The sequence below is a fragment of the Coregonus lavaretus genome, assembly GCF_964263955.1.
Source record: "Coregonus lavaretus genome assembly, chromosome: 37".
In the NCBI taxonomy this organism is placed as follows: domain Eukaryota; kingdom Metazoa; phylum Chordata; class Actinopteri; order Salmoniformes; family Salmonidae; genus Coregonus; species Coregonus lavaretus.
In genome coordinates this window covers 34,135,257-34,159,380 of record NC_140024.1, presented here as the reverse complement: position 1 = coordinate 34,159,380, position 24,124 = coordinate 34,135,257, and the positions used below count along the sequence as shown (strand labels likewise).

Here is a 24,124-nt window from a genome sequence, read left to right as displayed (position 1 = left end):
GAATGCGGTGGTTGACAGAGTCGAAAGCCTTGGCCAGGTCGATGAAGACGGCTGCACAGTACTGTCTATTATTGATTGCGGTTATAATATCGTTTAGGACCTTGAGCGTGGCTGAGGTGCACCCATGACCAGCTCGGAAACCGGATTGCATAGCGGAGAAGGTACGGTGGGATTCGAAATGGTCGGTGATCTGTTTGTTAACTTGGCTTTCAAAAACTTTAGAAAGGCAGGGCAGGATGGATATAGGTCTGTAACAGTTTGGATCTAGAGTGTCACCCCCTTTGAAGAGGGGGATGACCGCGGCAGCTTTCCAATCTCTGGGGATCTCAGACGTTACGAAAGAGAGGTTGAACAGGCTAGTAATAGGGGTTGCGACAATTTCGGCGGCTATTTTTAGAAAGAAAGGGTCCAGATTGTCTGGCCCAGATTATTTGTAGGGGTCCAGATTTGGCAGCTCTTTCAGAACATCAGCTGTCTGAATTTGTGTTAAGGAGAAGCGGGGGGGGCATGGGCAAGTTGCAGCGGAGGGTGCAGAGCTGGTGGCCGGGGTAGTGGTAGCCAGGTGGAAAGCATGGGAGCAAAATGCTTGTTGAAATTCTCGATTATTGTAGATTTATCGGTGGTGATAGAGTTTCCTAGCCTCAGTGCAGTGGGCAGCTGGGAGGAGGTGCTCTTATTCTCCATGGACTTTACAGTGTCCCAAAACTTTTTGGAGTTAGTGCTACAGGATGCAAATTTCTGTTTGAAAAAGCTAGCCTTTGCTTTCCTAACTGCTTGTGTATATTGGTTCCTGACTTCCCTGAAAAGTTGCATATCGCGGGGGCTATTCGATGCTAATACAGTACGCCACAGGATGTTTTTGTGCTGGTCAAGGGCAGTCAAGTCTGAGGAAAACCAGAGGCTATATCTGTTCTTAGTTCTGAATTTTTTGAATGGGGCTTGCTTATTTAAGGTTGAGAGGAAAGCACTTTTAAAGAACAACCAGGTATCCTCTACTGACCGAATGAGATCGATATCCATCCAGGATACCTGGGCCAAGTCAATTAGGAAGGCCTGCTCGCTAAAGTGTTTTAGGGAGCATTTGTCAGTGATGTGGGGGTGGTCGTTTGACCGCGGACCCGTTACGGACGTAGGCAATAAGGCAGTGATCGCTGAGATCCTGGTTGAAGACAGCGGAGGTGTATTTAGAGGGTAAGTTAGTCAGGATGATATCTATGAGGGTGCCCATGTTTACGGATTTAGGGTTGTACCTGGTAGGTTCCTTGATAATTTGTGTGAGATTGAGGGCATCTAGTTTGGATTGTAAGATGGCCGGGGTGTTAAGCATATCCCAGTTTAGGTCACCAAGCAGTACGAACTCTGAGGATAGATGGAGGGCAAGCAATTCACATATGGTGTCCAGGGCACAGCTGGGGGCTGAGGGGTGTCTGTAGCAAGCGGCAACAGTGAGAGACTTATTTCTGGAAAGGTGGATTTTTAGAAGTAGGAGCTCAAACTGTTTGGGCACAGACCTGGATAGTATGATAGAGCTCTGTAGGCTATCTCTACAGTAGATTGCAACTCCACCCCCTTTGGCAGTTCTATCTAGACGGAAAATGTTGTAGTTGGGGATGGACATTTCTGAATTTTTGGTGGTCTTCCTAAGCCAGGATTCAGACACTGCTAGAACATCAGGGTTGGCAGAGTGTGCTAACGCAGTGTATAACTCAAACTTAGGAAGGAGGCTTCTGATGTTAACGTGCAGAAAACCAAGGCTTTTACGGTTACAGAAGTCAACAAATGATAGCTCCTGGGGAGTAGGAGTGATACTGGGGGCTGCAGGGGTTAGCCTCTACATCACCAGAGGAACAGAGGAGGACTAGAATAAGGATACGGCTAAAGGCTTTAAGAACTGGTCTTCTAGTGCGTTGGGTACAGAGAATAAAGGGGGCAGATTTCCGGGCGTTGTAGAATAGATTCAGGGCATTATATACAGACAAGGATATGGAAGGAAATGAGTATAGTGGAGGTCAACCTAAGCGTTGGGTAACAATGAAAGAGATAGCATCACTGGAGGCACCGATTAAGCCGGTCTCGGCGTGTATGGGGAGTGGAACAAAGGAGCTATTTGAGGCAACAGGAAGCCTGTTGAAACCACAGACGATTACGTCGGCAGACCAGTCGTGATGGATCGACGGGGCTCCGTGTCGACTCTAGGAGGCCCCGTCCGGTTGACAGAGAGGTAGATAGCCGGGAGATGTGCCTGACTCGAGGCTAGCTCAAGGCTGATTAGCCAACAAAAACATCCATTTGGTTGCAGCTAGCTAGTTGCGATGATCCGGTGTTAAAGGTCCAGTGATTTAGTGATTCCGGCAGAAAATCCAATATGTTCTGGGTCGATAACGCGCTGTGCAGACAGTGCAGACTGGCCGATAATAGTCCAAGCTAGAGCTGGCTGGTAGGTAGTGCAGGCCACGGACAATGGTGAAAAACCGCTAACGGTGGCTAATAGCAAGGAGCTAGTTAGCTGGCTACTCCAATCCGGTAGACAAAGAGGTAGATAGCCGGGATATGGGCCTGGCTCGAGGCTAGCTCAAGAATAACTGGTGCTTGCTTCGGGGGCAGTGGTTATTAGCCTACAACAACATCCATTCGGTTGCGGCTAGCTAGTTGCGATCCGGTGTTAAGGTCCAGTGATTCAGTTATTCCGGCAGAAAATCCGATGTTCTGGGTGAAAACCGCTAACGGTGGCTAATAGCAAGTAGCTAGTTAGCTGGCCAGCTAGTTTCAACTGGTGATTCTAGATAAAGGTGGCTATTTACCCGGACACACAACAGAGAACACGACCGCACTGCTACGCCATCTTGGATACTAGAGAACAGTGATACTAGAGAGCAGTGATACTAGCTAGAGAAGTGATACTAGAGAGCAGTGACACTAGAGAGCAGTGATACTACAGAGCAGTGATACTAGAGAACAGTGATACTAGAGAGCAGTGATACTAGCTAGAGCAGTGATACTAGAGAGCAGTGATACTAGAGAGCAGTGATACTAGAGAGCAGTGATACTAGAGAGCAGTGATACTAGAGAGCAGTGATACTAGCTAGAGCAGTGATACTAGAGAGCAGTGATACTAGAGAGCAGTGATACTAGAGAGCAGTGATACTAGAGAGCAGTGATACTAAAGAGCAGTGATACTAGAGAGCAGTGATACTAGCTAGAGCAGTGATACTAGAGAGCAGTGATACTAGAGAGCAGTGATACTAGAGAGCAGTGATACTAGAGAGCAGTGATACTAGAGAACAGTGATACTAGAGAGCAGTGATACTAGAGAGCAGTGATACTAGAGAGCAGTGATACTAGAGAGCAGTGATACTAGAGAGCAGTGATACTAGAGAGCAGTGATACTAGAGAACAGTGATACTAGAGAGCAGTGATACTAGAGAGCAGTGATACTAGAGAGCAGTGATACTAGAGAGCAGTGATACTAGAGAGCAGTGATACTAGAGAGCAGTGATACTAGAGAGCAGTGATACTAGAGAGCAGTGATACTAGAGAACAGTGATACTAGAGAGCAGTAATACTAGAGAGCAGTGATACTAGCTAGAGCAGTGATACTAGAGAACAGTGATACTAGAGAGCAGTGATACTAGCTAGAGCAGTGATACTAGAGAGCAGTGATACTAGAGAGCAGTGATACTAGAGAGCAGTGATACTAGAGAGCAGTGATACTAGAGAGCAGTGATACTAGCTAGAGCAGTGATACTAGAGAGCAGTGATACTAGAGAGCAGTGATACTAGAAAGCAGTGATACTAAAGAGCAGTGATACTAGAGAGCAGTGATACTAGCTAGAGCAGTGATACTAGAGAGCAGTGATACTAGAGAGCAGTGATACTAGAGAGCAGTGATACTAGAGAGCAGTGATACTAGAGAACAGTTATACTAGAGAGCAGTGATACTAGAGATCAGTGATACTAGAGAGCAGTGATACTAGAGAACAGTGATACTAGAGATCAGTGATACTAGAGAGCAGTGATACTAGAGAGCAGTGATACTAGAGAGCAGTGATACTAGAGAACAGTGATACTAGAGAGCAGTAATACTAGAGAGCAGTGATACTAGCTAGAGCAGTGATACTAGAGAACAGTGATACTAGAGAGCAGTAATACTAGAGAGCAGTGATACTAGAGAGTGTAGTATCTGAACAGTTTATAATTTTGGCGGACGTTTAAAAATGGTGTGATAGATGAACTTTACTCTGCTTTGCTGAAACATCTGGAAAGCATTACTACAGGGGCTCCTTGGAATAGAGGACATTTGGAGATATGTGGAGGCCAGGGATTGGTCTATCAAAAACCACCCATCTTATGTTACATAGGATAAATAGCATGTTTCAACAAAGGACGGGGAGAATAATCATTTTTAGATTGGGTTAGTTGTTCTCCGGATTTCTGCAGAAATCTGTAAATTGACGCTGGAACCTTTGATATAATAAACCTTTATAATCAAGTACAGTGTCCGCGGATTTCTTGTCTACGCAGCATATCAGCATCGTTGTCTCGACACCACTTTAAATGGCGACGAGGATTTTTGGGACGTGTTGCGTCTCTTCAGCGTTCCATTCATGGGCTACGAAGTGACTCCCGCTCAAGAGGCCGGCAGATTAGGTGAGCTTTCTCACAACTTTGGGCGCTGGTCGGTTCGTGTGCTGTGTGTGTGCGTTGAGGGGATGTACCGTCAAAGGACTTGTGTGTGCGCTTTGCTGTTATTTGCTGTGTGATGACAATCCGTTCTAAATTTCTAAATTTGTTTGCGTTGAAAACAACGCAAACAGGGGGGAGTGTCTATAGGAATTGATAACACTGGGCACAGGGATATTTGGCTTGAATAAATTTAAAGGAGTGTCCAGGAATAGAATGAAGGAATAAGGCCAGGAAATAAGGAAAAAAGTATACTATTAGGATGTCGCTGATTTAAGGAAGCCCTCAAACGAGGCGATCATTAAGATGGGCCGTAAATTCTAGGAAAGTCACTAGGTTGACTTTCGGGTCAGTTCTGGGAACTGGAGATTGTGGAATATACATTCAATTGTATGTTACCTCTCGGAATATAGTTGACGAAGTATATGTTCGATGTAGCCTCTCATTGAATATCTGCAACTCAAGGTAGCAGAAATTTAGGAAGGAATATAAAGGAAAAAAGGAGCGACGTAAGCATGCTTTAGAGTATTGTATGAACGGATGCATTCTTGTTTGAATATGTGTGTGTGTGTGTGAAAGAGAGCCTATGCGTGTGTGTACATGGGGAGGTCTCTGCTGTGTTCCAGCTGTGTCGACTCATGCTATGATAACATTTATGTTAGAGATATATACATATATATGTTTTGGTTGAGAACAGGGGTTTTAGTTTTTTGTAAGGAAATATGTTAGTTAAGGTTAAAACCTTATGAGTCTCCATTTGAGAGAACGTTTCCAGAATTGTTAAAAACTATGAGCCCCTCGGGAGGATTTACAGTTAAAACCTTATGAGTCTCCATTTGAGAGAACGTTTCCATAATTGTTAAAAATATATGAGCCCCCCGGGAGGACTTACGGTTAAAACCTTATGAGTCTCCATTTGAGAGAACGTTTCCATAATTGTTTGAAAAAAAATATGAGCCCCTAAGGAGGAGTTAGGATTGCATAGAGATGATTTGTAATGAATAAGAAAATAACTATAAATCTGCAGATTAGAATAAGTGAAGATAAGAAACTTCTAAGTAGGATTTGTGTTCTATGTTTTGTGTTGGTTTGTGCGTTTTGTTCAGTGTTACTGTTTGTCTGTGTTGGAAAAAACGGAGGGACAGCTGGTCTGTCTACTGTCTGCTGTTTGGAGAAAGTTGCTTGCGGGAGCTCCTCTCACCATGAAATCGCACTGGTGAATGAGCTGCGCATGTGTGGGATTTTAGGAATTTAGAGTTGAGCGGAGCAAGTGTGCCACTCCCCTGCCTGCACTGAGCTGCTGTGACACGTTCTGTTTGATAAGTGGCTGTTGCTTACCTATCAAACTATTTGATTGAGATACATTGAATTTATAAATGAGAAGATATGTTGACGGATTAAAAATAAAAAATAATTAAAGAAATAAATAAAATAAAATGTTATTGCGCTATTTATAATATTCCTGAGTTAAGCTGTTTGCTTATTTCTTAGCGCGAATGTGAACATAGGTATGTCTAAAAGGGTATTGTATGGTTGAAATAACCCAGTGAGTGCATAAAAGACTAAATTCTTGTCTGTTTCTTTTGTTCTTCTGTGATGTGAGAAACGAGAAGGAGGAGACAGAGAGAGAGGAGGTGCTGACCAGTGCGTCACGCGACAGCGTGTGCTTCCCCGGATCCAGTCCAATTAAGGCCAGTACTGTTCTATCCACAAACTTACTTTCCCTTACAGGATATAATAGATACATTGTGTCATGTTGTGACAATTTTACAGGGACTTGGCAACAGACTGATCAATGGATGTAATTGAGAATTGCACATTAGTTTTTTTTTTGTGTATGGGTTGTTTTGATTAGAGTTGTGTTGGAAATCCAGCACTGACATTATTCTGTAAAATTAAGGTAATTGGGTGCTTATTAAGTAATTGGTTTGTGGGTGCTGTAGTGTTGCTGGATTAAAGGTTTTTCTTTTTTGGATTGCTCTGAAGTTGACTAGTTTCCTTTACTTTTCCTGATCGGATGTGGTAAGATTGCCACTAATCAATAATTTGGTTAAATTAAATTAAATTAAATTAAATTAAAATAAATAAATACATAAATTAATAAATAAATAAAAAATAAATAAATATATTGATAAATAAATATATTAATTAATTATTTTTAAATTAAAATTAAAAATATAAAAATAAATAGGAGGGATTGATAAACAACAGCTAAAAGTTTTTGGGGTATACAAATTTATTATTTAAAATAATAATAATAATAAAATAATTCACAATAAAGGAATATAAAAGAGTGGTTACAATGGGGAAAAAGGACATCAAAACTATGAAAGTAATTACTCCTGTTGATGTAGTACAAAATAGTAATCCTCTAGTTAATGGTATTGCAAGGTTATCTGGAAAATGGAATAAACGTTGGCCTGACATTGAACAACCATGGCCAGTGGAAGGGACTCTTTACCCAGACGTCATCAAGATAATGAAAGTGCTTGTGTCGACTTATAAGGCAGATCAAAAGAAGGGGTAAAAAGGGGAACAACGTAAAGAAAAGAGTGTTCTTAAGTTGTTTGAAAATGAGGGACAAAAACTGATAAAAGATACAAAAAATAAAAGAGACAGAGGTATAGAGAAAATGGCAAAAGAGGCGAAGGTAACAGAAAAACTAATGGCAGAAGTCAATACTCACATACGGATTCAGCAAAGAGGCCCCCACCTTACGGTAGAGTTTAAGTAGAGTTTAAGGACGTCTATCCTCCAATGATCATTCAGGAGGGTGATTATTGCATCAGAGATGAAGATGAACGAATAATAGAGAGAGGACAAGCAGAAACGACCATAAAGATGAATCCAAACTCCAAAAGTAAGAAGAAAACGACATGTCTGGAAACTAAGGGTAGAATGAGGTTCAGGAGGATGGAATTTGAAGATGATGATGATGATGATCAGAGTGATTCAGAAGAGATCATGGGTGGATATGACCCTGTGATCAGACAGAGGTTGGCCAGAGCGGAAAGAAGGGTTGATGGAAGTTGGAAGGAGAAGGATACAAGAGATCCGAGCTCTGATGAAAGTCAAGATGAAGACAGCGATAAAGATTTGGAGATTAAAGGTGCTTCATGTTCAAGAGGATTTTATTCTACAATGACTAGCACAGAAGAAATAGAAAGAGATATAGACCGATGCATATCATGCTTGGATAAGGCGAATAATTTAGAAGAAGTAAGAGAACTGGAAGAACAACTCAAGAAGCTGAAGATACAGAAGGAGAAACTGCTGAAAAAAGAATCTCAAAAATTGGAGAGGAAATACATATTGAGACCAAGAAAACGGAACACAAGTAAGAAGATGATGCCAGTGATAATTCGAGGACAGAACCTGGAGTATAAGCCTTTGCAGAATACCGATATGTCAGATATACTTGAGAAGCTGCCTACTCTTCAAGATGGAGCATATCCTTGGATTTCAAAGTTGGAAGAAATTACGGTGGGAACACAGTCTGCCATAGGAGACATTAAGATAATTTTGGCTAACCTCCTTGGGATTCCAGGTATGGAAGACATTTTTCAGAGAGCTGGACTTCATCAATATGTGGGGACTGCGGTGAATGATCCTGAATTGTTAGCTGCAAGTAGAAATCGGCTGTGGAGAGCACTGAAAGATACGTTTCCAACAAATGTGCATCCTGACAACATTCTGATTGACCCACTAGGACAACAAGAAAATCCGAGAGCCTATGTGTGGAGAAATATTACCGGAAATGATCCAGATGTGAGTCAAATAGAGCAGTCAATTTTGCAAGCTAAACTGCAGATGGGACTGCCCTCACCAGTAAGGAGCAAACTGGCAGAGGTGGTTGGACTTGGAAGCATGACAAAAGGTGTCTTTACAGATCATATAGCCCATCAAGTGGATCTGTACTGGAAAAAGGAACACAACCAGAAAGAACAGGACCAAGAAACTCTCAGAAAACTCAATCAAATACAACTGGTGGAGAATAAGAAGGAGAAGAAACAGGCTTTGGTTATGCAGAATCAGTGTTCACCAAATAAACAATCACTGCCACAGCTTCAACTGAACCAGGTCCAACCGCAATTGTACCAGCCACCACTAGTGGGACCAGTTGTTTCATATCCACAGCCAGTTTCTGGACAGACACAGAATTGGAGAGGAAGAGGACGAGAAGGCTTAGGAAGAGGAAGAGGAGGAAGATTTAAGCCATACTTAAATCTTACATACCAGCAATCTTCAGAAGTGTGTTATAATTGTGGACAGGTTGGTCACTTTGCCCGTGAGTGTAATGGGTTAGGAGGAAACACCAGAGGAAATTTCAGAGTAAGATACAGGGGCCAGTCAAGATCATCTGGAGGACCGGTGAACCCTTATAGGGGCCCGGAGCAAGGATTCTAGAGGTGCCCAGAAGATCCGAAAGGGGGGTGTCAGCTGGTAGCGTCAGGACCGAAAAAGGATCCAACAATTGAGGTGAAAGTAAACAAACAACCATTGGAAGTGATGGCGGATAGCGGAGCTGCTTTCACCTGTGTTCGGCCTAAAGATGCTACACATCTCCCCATGTCCAATCAACTAATTAGGACAATCGGATTTGAGGGAGTGAAACAGCTGATTCCTCTTGCGGAACCAATTGAGCTCTGCTATAATAATCAGAAAATTACAATACCCATACTGGTATCAGAACATACACCTATTGCATTGTTGGGAAGAGATGCATTGTGTAGATTGAATTGTACAATAAAATGTACGCCAGACGGCTGTCTGGTAGAAGTGCCAAAAGAAAAGGTTTACCAATTGTTGATGACGACAGAGATGGATTCTTCTTCAGTATTTTGGATTGGAAATCTCAGTGCAGATTTTTTGAAGCAGGCTAAGATATGGGAGAAATTCATTGTGGCAAACATGCCAGGTGCGAGGCTTCCAGAATATCCATTTCATTGTACGCTCAAGTATTTCAAGAATGCTGCCCAATCGAACTCAGAGGAATGGTTGAGTCATCAACCAAAGAAAGTTCAACTCAGCTCATGTTGCATAATTTTAGGACCACAAGGAGCAGCTATGAAGATAAACACAGACGATTATCTGGATAAAGAATTTGAGATTGAGAAGAGTGTGCCACATGTGACCTTGTTGGTTTCTGAAGGCTATGAGCAGAAGCAAATAGGAGAAATGATGACAGAAGCAGAGAAAGCTGTTTTTGTACCGATGAAAGAGAATTTGGCGATTTGGAGGAGTGAAGATCAGCAATTTCTCAAAATCATGATTTCGGCTCAAGGACAAGGACAGCCACAAGCTGTACGGATGACACATGAATCTATTTGCAGTGCGAAGATGGATTCAGACCCTATGAAAGAGGAGATGTTGCAACAAGTTCCAGAATGTTTGTTGTCTCAACACAGTACCGATATTGGACTTGTGAAATCAGCCCAACCGGTGAAAGTTGAACTTCGACCAGGAGCCAGACCTCCTTGGAAGAATCAGTATCCATTGAAAGATGAAGCAATCCAAGGGATCGAACCACAAATTGAAGGACTTTCGAAAGCAGGTGTGTTGAGGACAACAAAAAATCCTCAGAGTAACACACCTTTGTTGCCTTTGAAGAAACCCGATGAGACTTATCGTATGGTTCATGATTTGAGAGCAGTGAATGAAGTGGTAACTGATTTTCCAGCAGAAGTGCCAGACCCGCATACCTTGTTAGCCCAAATTCCTCCTGATGCGACACATTTCACAGTGTTAGACTTATGTGGTGCATTTTTTAGTGTTCCACTTAGTATAGAAAGTCAGGGTTTATTTGGGTTCACATAATAAGGGACAGTTCTATGAGTACAGTCGTTTGCCACAGGGGTACAAGCATAGCCCGCACATTTTCAATAAAGTACTGAAGGATGATTTGGTAGGGATAGATCAGATATTGCAAAGCACTGTCATTCAGTACGTGGATGATATAATTATCTGCTCACAGAATGAGGAAACGTGTCATAAAGGCACAATTAAATTGCTACAGGTATTGGCAGAAAAGGGGCATAAGGTTTCACAGAAAAAGTTGCAATATTGCCAGGAGAAGGTTGTTTATTTGGGTCAGAAAATAATGCATGGACACAGAAGCATTTCGGACAGTCAATTGGAAGCTATTCGTAAGGCTCCGAAGCCTAGAACTGTCAGAGAGATGATGACATTTCTTGGTATTGCTGGTTATTCTTCAGCTTGGGTTGAGAGCTATACTAGTTTGACGGGACCTTTGAGAGCTATGGTTAAGGATACTGGAAATGGTCAACTCCATAGCAATCTTTCCCGGACACAGGAAGGCCATGTGGCATTTGAAACAATCAAACAGAGGTTGCAAGAGGCACCTGCACTTACACTACCAGACTACTCTAAGAACTTTTTGCTATACAGTGGGGGAAAAAAGTATTTAGTCAGCCACCAATTGTGCAAGTTCTCCCACTTAAAAAGATGCGAGAGGCCTGTAATTTTCATCATAGGTACACGTCAACTATGACTGACAAAATTAGAAACAAAAATCCAGAAAATCACATTGTAGGATTTTTTATGAATTTATTTGCAAATTATGGTGGAAAATAAGTATTTGGTCACCTACAAATAAGCAAGATTTCTGGCTCTCACAGACCTGTAACTTGTTATTTAAGAGGCTCCTCTGTCCTCCACTCGTTACCTGTATTAATGGCACCTGTTTGAACTTGTTATCAGTATAAAAGACACCTGTCCACAACCTCAAACAGTCACACTCCAAACTCCACTATGGCCAAGACCAAAGAGCTGTCAAAGGACACCAGAAACAAAATTGTAGACCTGCAACAGGCTGGGAAGACTGAATCTGCAATAGGTAAGCAGCTTGGTTTGAAGAAATCAACTGTGGGAGCAATTATTAGGAAATGGAAGACATACAAGACCACTGATAATCTCCCTCAATCTGGGGCTCCACGCAAGATCTCACCCCGTGGGGTCAAAATGATCACAAGAACGGTGAGCAAAAATCCCAGAACCACACGAGGGGACCTAGTGGATGACCTGCAGAGAGCTGGGACCAAAGTAACAAAGCCTACCATCAGTAACACACTACGCCGCCAGGGACTCAAATCCTGAAGTGCCAGACGTGTCTCCCTGCTTAAGCCAGTACATGTCCAGGCCCGTCTGAAGTTTGCTAGAGTGCATTTGGATGATCCAGAAGAGGATTGGGAGAATGTCATATGGTCAGATGAAACCAAAATAGAACTTTTTGGTAAAAACTCAACTCGTCGTGTTTGGAGGACAAAGAATGCTGAGTTGCATCCAAAGAACACCATACCTACTGTGAAGCATGGGGGTGGAAACATCATGCTTTGGGGCTGTTTTTCTGCAAAGGGACCAGGACGACTGATCCGTGTAAAGGAAAGAATGAATGGGGCCATGTATTGTGAGATTTTGAGTGAAAACCTCCTTCCATCAGCAAGGGCATTGAAGATGTAACGTGGCTGGGTCTTTCAGCATGACAATGATCCCAAACACACAGCCCGGGAAAAGAAGGAGGGGCTTCGTAAGAAGCATTTCAAGGTCCTGGAGTGGCCTAGCCAGTCTCCAGATCTCAACCCCATAGAACATCTTTGGAGGGAGTTGAAAGTCCGTGTTGCCCAGCGACAGCCCCAAAACATCACTGCTCTAGAGGAGATCTGCATGGAGGAATGGGCCAATATACCAGCAACAGTGTGTGAAAACCTTGTGAAGACTTACAGAAAACGTTTGACCTGTGTCATTGCCAACAAAGGGTATATAACAAAGTATTGAGAAACTTTTGTTATTGACCAAATACTTATTTTCCACCATAATTTGCAAATAAATTCATTAAAAATCCTACAATGTGATTTTCTGGAATTTTTTTCTCATTTTGTCTGTCATAGTTGACGTGTACCTATGATGAAAATTACAGGCCTCTCTCATCTTTTTAAGTGGGAGAACTTGCACAATTGGTGGCTGACTAAATACTTTTTTTCCCCACTGTATGTGTCTACTTCTACTGGAGGTAGATATGCATGTGCAGTTCTTTGTCAGCCGACAGGCACAGGGACGAATCCTCAGCCTATTTCCTACTACTCTACTGCCTATTCAGAAGTAGAACTAGGGCTACCACTGTGCTACAGAGCAATGGTGGGAGTATATTCAATGTATGACAAAGCATCATCTGTTACGATGGGTTACCCAGTAACAATTCTTACCCATCTTCTGAACTATGGGAAATATACATTGACTATGCCTAGGCTCAGAGACTATCATAGGCTCTTAGAGCAGGAAGATGTCACCCTAGTGAGGTGTGATACGGTGAATCCAGCCGAGAATTTGCCAACTTCAGAGGATGGTGAGCCACATGATTGTGTCCAAGAAGCAGAGAAATACTCGAGGCTTAGATCAGATTTGCAAGCCTTTCCATTACGTGAGGCAGACCTGGATGTCACGCCCTGGCTCTGGGGACTCTTGTATGTTGAGCCAGGGTGTTAGTTTCGTTGTGTAGTGTCTATGTTTCGTTTTCTATGTTCATATTCTAGGTTATGTGGTTCTATGTTGGCTGGGGTGGTTCTCAATCAGAGGCAACGAGAATCAGCTGTTGCTTGTTGTCTCTGATTGGGAACCATACTTAGGCAGCCTTTTGTGTATTGTGATTCGTGGGATCTTGTTCCGTGTAGGTTTGTTTGTTAACCGAGGACTTCACGTATCGTTTGTTGTTTTGTTGTGTTATTGTGTTGCTAGTACTCTATTAAAGAAGATGTACGCATATCACGCTGCGCCTTGGTCCACTCCTTTCGACGATCGTGACACTGGAGTATTGGACTGATGGGTCTTGTTATCGTGTGGGAGATAAATTGTGTGCTGGCTATGCAGTAGTTAAAGCCCAAGGAACTGGATTTGTTGTTGAAAAGGCTGAAGTAATACCACAGCCTGCGTCTGCACAACTTGCTGAACTTGTGGGGCTAACAGAAGCATGTTTGTTAGCAGAAGGAAAGCGAGTGACGATATACACTGATTCAGCATATGCACATAGTGTATGTCATTTGTTTGGAGCAGTATGGAAAGGTCGAGGGTTTAAGAAAACGGATGGTTCTCCGATACAACATCATGCGCAAATAATGAAACTGTTGCACGCTATGATGAAGCCTAAAGAGATAGCGATAGCTAAGTGTGCAGCTCATAAAACAGATGTGTCAAAAGTCACACAAGGGAACAAAGCTGCTGATGAAGCTGCAAAAGCCGTCACAGGAGCGGACAAATTGGGAAAAGTTTTTCTGGTCACTCATGGAGTGGACTTGGAGGAAAAATTACGCTTAAGGATGTGATTTTGATGCAGGAAGCTGCTTCTATGATCGACAAACAGTTATGGCTAGACCGAGGGGCTGTCAAAGATGCTGCTGGTCTTTGGAGAAACCATGAGGGGTTGATAGTAGCGCCTCTAGACCTATTAGGTCTGATGATTCAGGAAGCACATGGGTTAGCTCATGTTGCAAGGGGGGAGGTTAGGAGAAAGATCACAAAGGAGTATGGTTTTTGGGCACCATATTTGCTTGAACAGGTTGACTATGTCATAGGCAGGTGCACAATCTGTCTGAAAAATAATGTTCGCAGGGGTGTGACTGTTCTTCCTGGTTACATTCCTACACCGAGAGGTCCTATGCGTGAATTGGTTATTGACTTTGTTGATATGATAAAACCAGTTGATGGGAAAAGATACATGTTGGTGGTTGTAGATAGATTTTCACGATGGCCGGAGGCCTGTCCAACCAAGCGAAAAGATGCTCAGTCGGTTGCAAAGTTCTTGTGTAAAGAAGTCATAAGCAGGTGGGGACTTCCCGATCGAATATCCTCAAATAGTGGGAAAGAGTTTGGTGGATAAATCAGTGAAATGGATTTTGAAAAAATTGGGGAAAAAAGTCAGGAAAAAAATTATGAAAACTAGGGTTGAAGTAACTCTAGGAAATGTTGAATATCTGACTGTGCGATAATTTTTCACATTTCTTTGCATATTATTGTGATATTTAGTGTTTTCTTATGAATCAAAGGGGGGAAATGGAATGTGATTCATTTATATATCAGTTATATATCATTTTTATATTATTTTTGATATTGATGTTTTAATTTGCATGTGTTGTTTTGCAAAAGATACTGGTTGGTGTTTTCTTTTCTTCCAGAAGTATATGGGGATGTGTAGAGTGGGATTCAAATACTCAAACATGGACAATATGAATGGACTGGAGGAAGTGGAACAAGGAAGGTGTGGAAATGTTCAGATTCCATCATCGACGTTGCATTGAAAGTCGACACTGCTGAGGAGATGCAGTGTAGTGGACTACATTCCAGTGTCTGCAATGATATATAGACATATTTGTATGTGTAATACATAATTTGTGTCATATTCTTTCTGTATAAATTTTTTGAAGATTGATGTTTTCTGTTGTTGGGTACATGTGGGGACCTTAGATGTTTTTGTTTTTTTCGTGGATGCTTAGGGATATTGGGTCTAGGCAGGGACAGAGGGAATCCACAGGAGGGTCCGATGGGTCGACCAGCCTGAATGTGGACAATTTTGATTGTATTTTATTTTCTGAGGTTTTTATGTGTATTCAATTGCATCATAGCTTAAAATGCATTGATAAAGATTTATAAATTGATCTGGAGTACTTAGGTGGTCGCCTGGGGCAGAGGGGCCATGAGAGAATTTTCCTGTCTTGATTGATTGATGGATATTTGGAATGAAAGCTGCCAGACAGGTTTTTCGCTCTCACACTCCATAAAAATGTGCTTACACTCCATAACAATTTGTTTACACTCCACAAAAATTTGTCTACATAAAAATGTGTTTATTCTCCATAAATGTGGTTTTATTGCTAAAGTTACTCAAGAAGAAAAATTGTTATTTGTCATAATCCTATTCTTTTGGTTTTCGAGACTTAATTAGTCTCGAAGGGGGGAAATATGTAGTATCTGAACAGTTTATAATTTTGGCTGACGTTTAAAAATGGTGTGATAGATGAAGATTTACTCTGCTTTGCTGAAACATCTGGAAAGCATTACTACAGGGGCTCCTTGGAATAGAGGACATTTGGAGATATGTGGAGGCTAGGGATTGGTCTATCAAAAAACACCCATCTTATGTTACATAGGATAAATACCATGTTTCAACAAAGGACGGGGAGAATAATCATTTTTAGATTGGGTTAGTTGTTCTCCGGATTTCTGCAGAAATCTGTAAATTGACGCTGGAACCTTTGATATAATAAACCTTTATAATCAAGTACAGTGTCCGCGGATTTCTTGTCTACAAAGCATATCAGCATCGTTGTCTCGACACCACAAGAGCAGTGATACTAGAGAGCAATGATACTAGAGAGCAGTGATACTAGAGAGCAGTGATACTAGCTAGAGCAGTGATACTAGAGAACAGTGATACTAGCTAGAGCAGTGATACTAGAGAGCAGTGATACTAGAGAACAGTGATACTAGCTAGAGCAGTGATACTAGAGAACAGTGATACTAGCTAGAGCAGTGATACTAGAGAGCAGTGATACTAGAGAACAGTGATACTAGAGAACAGTGATACTAGAGCGCAGTGATACTAGAGAACAGTGATACTAGAGAACAGTGATACTAGAGAACAGTGATACTAGAGAGCAGTGATACTAGAGAGCAGTGATACTAGAGAGCAGTGATACTAGAGAGTAGTGATACTAGAGAACAGTGATACTAGAGAACAGTGATACTAGAGAGCAGTGATACTAGAGAGCAGTGATACTAGCTAGAGCAGTGATACTAGAGAGCAGTGATACTAGAGAGCAGTGATACTAGCTAGAGCAGTGATACTAGAGAACAGTGATACTAGAGAGTAGTGATACTAGCTAGAACAGTGATACTAGAGAGCAGTGATACTAGAGAGCAGTGATACTAGAGAACAGTGATACTAGCTAGAGAAGTGATACTAGAGAGCAGTGATACTAGAGAGCAGTGATACTAGAGAACAGTGATACTAGCTAGAGCAGTGATACTAGAGAGCAGTGATACTAGAGAGCAGTGATACTAGAGAACAGTGATACTAGCTAGAGCAGTGATACTAGAGAGCAGTGATACTAGAGAGCAGTGATACTAGAGAGCAGTGATACTAGAGAGCAGTGATACTAGAGAACAGTGATACTAGAGAGCAGTGATACTAGAGAGCAGTGATACAGAGAGCAGTGATACTAGAGAACAGTGATACTAGCTAGAGCAGTGATACTAGAGAGCAGTGATACTAGAGAGCAGTGATACTAGAGAGCAGTGATACTAGAGAACAGTGATACTAGAGAGCAGTGATACTAGAGAGCAGTGATACTAGAGAGCAGTGATACTAGCTAGAGCAGTGATACTAGAGAACAGTGATACTAGCTAGAGCAGTGATACTAGAGAGCAGTGATACTAGAGAACAGTGATACTAGCTAGAGCAGTGATACTAGAGAACAGTGATACTAGCTAGAGCAGTGATACTAGAGAACAGTGATACTAGAGAACAGTGATACTAGAGCGCAGTGATACTAGAGAACAGTGATACTAGAGAACAGTGATACTAGAGAACAGTGATACTAGAGAGCAGTGATACTAGAGAACAGTGATACTAGAGAACAGTGATACTAGAGAGCAGTGATACTAGAGAGCAGTGATACTAGAGAGCAGTGATACTAGAGAGCAGTGATACTAGAGAGCAGTGATACTAGAGAACAGTGATACTAGAGAGCAGTGATACTAGCTAGAACAGTGATACTAGAGAGCAGTGATACTAGAGAGCAGTGATACTAGAGAGCAGTGATACTAGAGAGCAGTGATACTAGAGAGCAGTGATACTAGAGAGCAGTGATACTAGCTAGAACAGTGATACTAGAGAGCAGTGATACTAGAGAGCAGTGATACTAGAGAGCAGTGATACTAGAGAGCAGTGATACTAGAGAGCAGTGATACTAGCTAGAGCAGTGATACTAGAGAACAGTGATACTAGAGAGCAGTGATACTAGAGAGCATTGATACTAGAGAACAGTGATACTAGCTAGAGAAGTGATACTAGAGAGCAGTGATACTAGAGAGCAGTGATACTAGAGAACAGTGATACTAGCTAGAGCAGTGATACTAGAGAGCAGTGATACTAGAGAACAGTGATACTAGAGCGCAGTGATACTAGAGAACAGTGATACTAGAGAACAGTGATACTAGAGAACAGTGATACTAGAGAGCAGTGATACTAGAGAGCAGTGATACTAGAGAGCAGTGATACTAGAGAGCAGTGATACTAGAGAGCAGTGATACTAGAGAGCAGTGATACTAGAGAACAGTGATACTAGAGAGCAGTGATACTAGAGAGCAGTGATACTAGAGAACAGTGATACTAGCTAGAGCAGTGATACTAGAAAGCAGTGATACTAGAGAGCAGTGATACTAGAGAGCAGTGATACTAGAGAACAGTGATACTAGAGAGCAGTGATACTAGAGAGCAGTGATACTAGAGAACAGTGATACAAGAGAGCAGTGATACTAGAGAACAGTGATACTAGCTAGAGCAGTGATACTAGAAAGCAGTGATACTAGAGAGCAGTGATACTAGAGAGCAGTGATACTAGAGAACAGTGATACTAGAGAGCAGTGATACAAGAGAGCAGTGATACTAGAGAACAGTGATACTAGAGAGCAGTGATACTAGAGAACAGTGATACAAGAGAGCAGTGATACTGGAGAACAGTGATACAAGAGAGCAGTGATACTAGAGAACAGTGATACTAGCTAGAGCAGTGATACTAGAAAGCAGTGATACTAGAGAGCAGTGATACTAGAGAGCAGTGATACTAGAGAGCAGTAATACTAGAGAGCAGTGATACTAGAGAGCAGTGATACTAGGGATACTAGAGAGCAGTGATACTAGAGAGCAGTGATACTAGAGAACAGTGATACTAGAGAGCAGTGATACTAGAGAGCAGTAATACTAGAGAGCAGTGATACTAGAGAGCAGTGATACTAGGGATACTAGAGAGCAGTGATACTAGAGAGCAGTGATACTGGAGAGCAGTGATACTAGAGAGCAGTGATACTAGCTAGAGCAGTGATACTAGAGATACTAGAGAGCAGTGATACTAGAGAGCAGTGATACTAGAGAGCAGTGATACTAGAGAACAGTGATACTAGAGAACAGTGATACTAGAGAACAGTGATACTAGAGAGCAGTGATACTAGAGAGCAGTGATACTAGAGAGCAGTGATACTAGAGAGTAGTGATACTAGCTAGAGCAGTGATACTAGAGAGCAGTGATACTAGAGAGTAGTGATACTAGCTAGAGCAGTGATACTAGAGAGCAGTGATACTAGAGAGCAGTGATACTAGAGAGCAGTGATACTAGCTAGAGCAGTGATACTAGCTAAAGCAGTGATACTAGAGAGCAGTGATACTAGAGAGTAGTGATACTAGCTAGAGCAGTGATACTAGCTAGAGCAGTGATACTAGAGAGCAGTGATACTAGCTAGAGCAGTGATACTAGAGAGCAGTGATACTAGAGAGCAGTGATACTAGAGAGCAGTGATACTAGAGAGCAGTGATACTAGAGAGCAGTGATACTAGCTAGAGCAGTGATACTAGCTAGAGCAGTGATACTAGAGAGCAGTGATACTAGAGAGCAGTGATACTAGAGAGCAGTGATACTAGAGAGCAGTGATACTAGAGAGCAGTGATACTAGCTAGAGCAGTGATACTAGAGAACAGTGATACTAGAGAGCAGTGATACTAGAGAGCAGTGATACTAGAGAGCAGTGATACTAGAGAGCAGTGATACTAGAGAGCAGTGATACTAGAGAGCAGTGATACTAGAGAACAGTGATACTAGAGAGCAGTGATACTAGAGAGCAGTGATACTAGAGAACAGTGATACTAGCTAGAGCAGTGATACTAGAGAACAGTGATACTAGAGAGCAGTGATACTAGAGAGCAGTGATACTAGAGAGCAGTGATACTAGTAGAGCAGTGATACTAGAGAGCAGTGATACTAGAGAGCAGTGATACTAGAGAACAGTGATACTAGCTAGAGCAGTGATACTAGAGAACAGTGATACTAGAGAGCAGTGATACTAGAGAACAGTGATACTAGAGAACAGTGATACTAGAGAGCAGTGATACTAGAGAGCAGTGATACTAGAGAACAGTGATACTAGAGAACAGTGATACTAGAGAACAGTGATACTAGAGAACAGTGATACTAGAGAACAGTGATACTAGAGAGCAGTGATACTAGAGAGCAGTGATACTAGCTAGAGCAGTGATACTAGAGAGCAGTGATACTAGAGAGCAGTGATACTAGAGAGCAGTGATACTAGAGAGCAGTGATACTAGAGAACAGTGATACTAGAGAACAGTGATACTAGAGAGCAGTGATACTAGAGAGCAGTGATACTAGCTAGAGCAGTGATACTAGAGAGCAGTGATACTAGAGAGCAGTGATACTAGAGAGCAGTGATACTAGAGAGCAGTGATACTAGAGAACAGTGATACTAGAGAGCAGTGATACTAGAGAGCAGTGATACTAGAGAGCAGTGATACTAGAGAGCAGTGATACTAGAGAGCAGTGATACTAGAGAGCAGTGATACTAGAGAGCAGTGATACTAGCTAGAGCAGTGATACTAGAGAGCAGTGATACTAGAGAGCAGTGATACTAGAGAGCAGTGATACTAGAGAACAGTGATACTAGAGAGCAGTGATACTAGAGAGCAGTGATACTAGAGAGCAGTGATACTAGAGAGCAGTGATACTAGAGATACTAGAGAGCAGTGATACTAGAGAGCAGTGATACTAGAGAGCAGTGATACTAGAGAGCAGTGATACTAGCTAGAGCAGTGATACTAGAGATACTAGAGAGCAGTGATACTAGAGAGCAGTGATACTAGAGAGCAGTGATACTAGAGAACAGTGATACTAGAGAGCAGTGATACTAGAGAGCAGTGATACTAGAGAGCAGTGATACTAGAGAGCAGTGATACTAGAGAACAGTGATACTAGCTAGAGCAGTGATACTAGAGAGCAGTGATACTAGAGAGCAGTGATACTAGAGAGCAGTGATACTAGAGAACAGTGATACTAGAGAGCAGTGATACTAGAGAGCAGTGATACTAGAGAGCAGTGATACTAGAGAGCAGTGATACTAGAGATACTAGAGAGCAGTGATACTAGAGAGCAGTGATACTAGAGAGCAGTGATACTAGAGAGCAGTGATACTAGAGAGCAGTGATACTAGAGATACTAGAGAGCAGTGATACTAGAGAGCAGTGATACTAGAGAGCAGTGATACTAGAGAACAGTGATACTAGAGAACAGTGATACTAGAGAGCAGTGATACTAGAGAGCAGTGATACTAGAGAGCAGTGATACTAGAGAGCAGTGATACTAGAGAGCAGTGATACTAGAGAACAGTGATACTAGCTAGAGCAGTGATACTAGAGAGCAGTTATAATAGAGAGCAGTGATGCTAGAGACAGTGATACTAGAGAACAGTGATACTAGAGAGCAGTGATACTAGAGAGTAGTGATACTAGCTAGAGCAGTGATACTAGAGAGCAGTGATACTAGAGAGTAGTGATACTAGCTAGAGCAGTGATACTAGAGAGCAGTGATACTAGAGAGCAGTGATACTAGAGAGCAGTGATACTAGCTAGAGCAGTGATACTAGCTAAAGCAGTGATAATACTAGAGAGCAGTGATACTAGAGAGCAGTGATACTAGCTAGAGCAGTGATACTAGCTAGAGCAGTGATACTAGAGAGCAGTGATACTAGCTAGAGCAGTGATACTAGAGAGCAGTGATACTAGAGAGCAGTGATACTAGAGAGCAGTGATACTAGAGAGCAGTGATACTAGCTAGAGCAGTGATACTAGCTAGAGCAGTGATACTAGCTAGAGCAGTGATACTAGAGAGCAGTGATACTAGAGAGCAGTGATACTAGAGAACAGTGATACTAGAGAGCAGTGATACTAGAGAGCAGTGATACTAGAGAGCAGTGATACTAGAGAGCAGTGATACTAGAGAGCAGTGATACTAGAGAGCAGTGATACTAGAGAGCAGTGATACTAGAGAGCAGTGATACTAGCTAGAGCAGTGATACTAGAGAGCAGTGATACTAGAGAGCAGTGATACTAGAGAGCAGTGATACTAGAGAGCAGTGATACTAGAGAGCAGTGATACTAGAGAGCAGTGATACTAGAGAGCAGTGATACTAGAGAGCAGTGATACTAGAGATACTAGAGAGCAGTGATACTAGAGAGCAGTGATACTAGAGAGCAGTGATACTAGAGAGCAGTGATACTAGCTAGAGCAGTGATACTAGAGACAGTGATACTAGAGAGCAGTGATACTAGAGAGCAGTGATACTAGAGAGCAGTGATACTAGAGAGCAGTGATACTAGAGAGCAGTGATACTAGAGAGCAGTGATACTAGAGAGCAGTGATACTAGAGAGCAGTGATACTAGAGAGCAGTGATACTAGAGAGCAGTGATACTAGAGAGCAGTGATACTAGCTAGAGCAGTGATACTAGAGAACAGTGATACTAGAGAGCAGTGATACCAGAGAACAGTGATACTAGAGAGCAGTGATACTAGAGAGCAGTGATACTAGAGAACAGTGATACTAGCTAGAGCAGTGATACTAGAGAGCAGTGATTCTAGCTAGAGAACAGTGATACTAGAGAGCAGTGATACTAGAGAGCAGTGATACTAGAGAGCAGTGATACTAGATAGCAGTGATACTAGCTAGAGCAGTGATACTAGAGAACAGTGATACTAGCTAGAGCAGTGATACTAGAGAACAGTGATACTAGAGAGCAGTGATACTAGAGAACAGTGATACTAGAGAGCAGTGATACTAGAGAGCAGTGATACTAGAGAACAGTGATACTAGCTAGAGCAGTGATACTAGAGAGCAGTGATTCTAGCTAGAGAACAGTGATACTAGAGAGCAGTGATACTAGAGAGCAGTGATACTAGAGAGCAGTGATACTAGATAGCACTAGCTAGAGCAGTGATACTAGAGAACAGTGATACTAGCTAGAGCAGTGATACTAGAGAGCAGTGATACTAGAGAGCAGTGATACTAGAGAACAGTGATACTAGCTAGAGCAGTGATACTAGAGAGCAGTGATACTAGAGAGCAGTGATGCTAGAGAACAGTGATACTAGAGAACAGTGATACTAGAGAGCAGTGATACTAGCTAGAGCAGTGATACTAGAGAGCAGTGATACTAGAGAGCAGTGATACTAGAGAGCAGTGATACTAGAGAACAGTGATACTAGAGAGCAGTGATACTAGCTAGAGCAGTGATACTAGGGAGCAGTGATACTAGAGAGCAGTAATACTAGAGAGCAGTGATACTAGAGAGCAGTGATACTAGCTAGAGCAGTGATACTAGAGAGCAGTGATACTAGAGATCAGTGATACTAGAGAGCAGTGATACTAGAGAGCAGTGATACTAGAGAACAGTGATACTAGAGAGCAGTGATACTAGAGAGCAGTGATACTAGAGAGCAGTGATACTAGCTAGAGCAGTGATACTAGAGAGCAGTGATACTAGCTAGAGCAGTGATACTAGAGAGCAGTGATACTAGAGAGCAGTGATACTAGCTAGAGCAGTGATACTAGAGAGCAGTGATACTAGAGAGCAGTGATACTAGAGAGCAGTGATACTAGAGAGCAGTGATACTAGAGAGCAGTGATACTAGAGAGCAGTGATACTAGAGAGCAGTGATACTAGAGAGCAGTGATACTAGAGAACAGTGATACTAGAGAGCAGTGATACTAGAGAGCAGTGATACTAGAGAGCAGTGATACTAGAGAGCAGTGATACTAGAGAGCAGTGATACAAGAGAGCAGTGATACTAGAGAGCAGTGATACTAGCTAGAGCAGTGATACTAGAGAACAGTGATACTAGAGAGCAGTGATACTAGAGAGCAGTGATACTAGAGAGCAGTGATACTAGCTAGAGCAGTGATACTAGAGAGCAGTGATACTAGAGAGCAGTGATACTAGCTAGAGCAGTGATACTAGAGAGCAGTGATACTAGAGAACAGTGATACTAGAGAGCAGTGATACTAGAGAGCAGTGATACTAGCTAGAGCAGTGATACTAGAGAACAGTGATACTAGAGAGCAGTGATACTAGAGAGCAGTGATACTAGAGAGCAGTGATACTAGAGAGCAGTGATACTAGAGAGCAGTGATACTAGCTAGAGCAGTGATACTAGAGAACAGTGATACTAGAGAGCAGTGATACTAGAGAGCAGTGATACTAGAGAGCAGTGATACTAGAGAGCAGTGATACTAGAGAGCAGTGATACTAGAGAGCAGTGATACTAGAGAACAGTGATAATAGCGGTTTCTTCTTTTTCCTCTCAGGATCAGTGGTAA

At 42.2% G+C, this 24,124-nt stretch overlaps 1 protein-coding gene across 1 annotated transcript in view; it reads left to right on the top strand.

The window, feature by feature from the left end:
- LOC311111886 (ADP-ribosylation factor GTPase-activating protein 2-like) overlaps positions 1-24,124 on the top strand; it is a 183,237-nt gene that overhangs the window by 158,036 nt on the left and 1,077 nt on the right. The window lies entirely within an intron of this gene.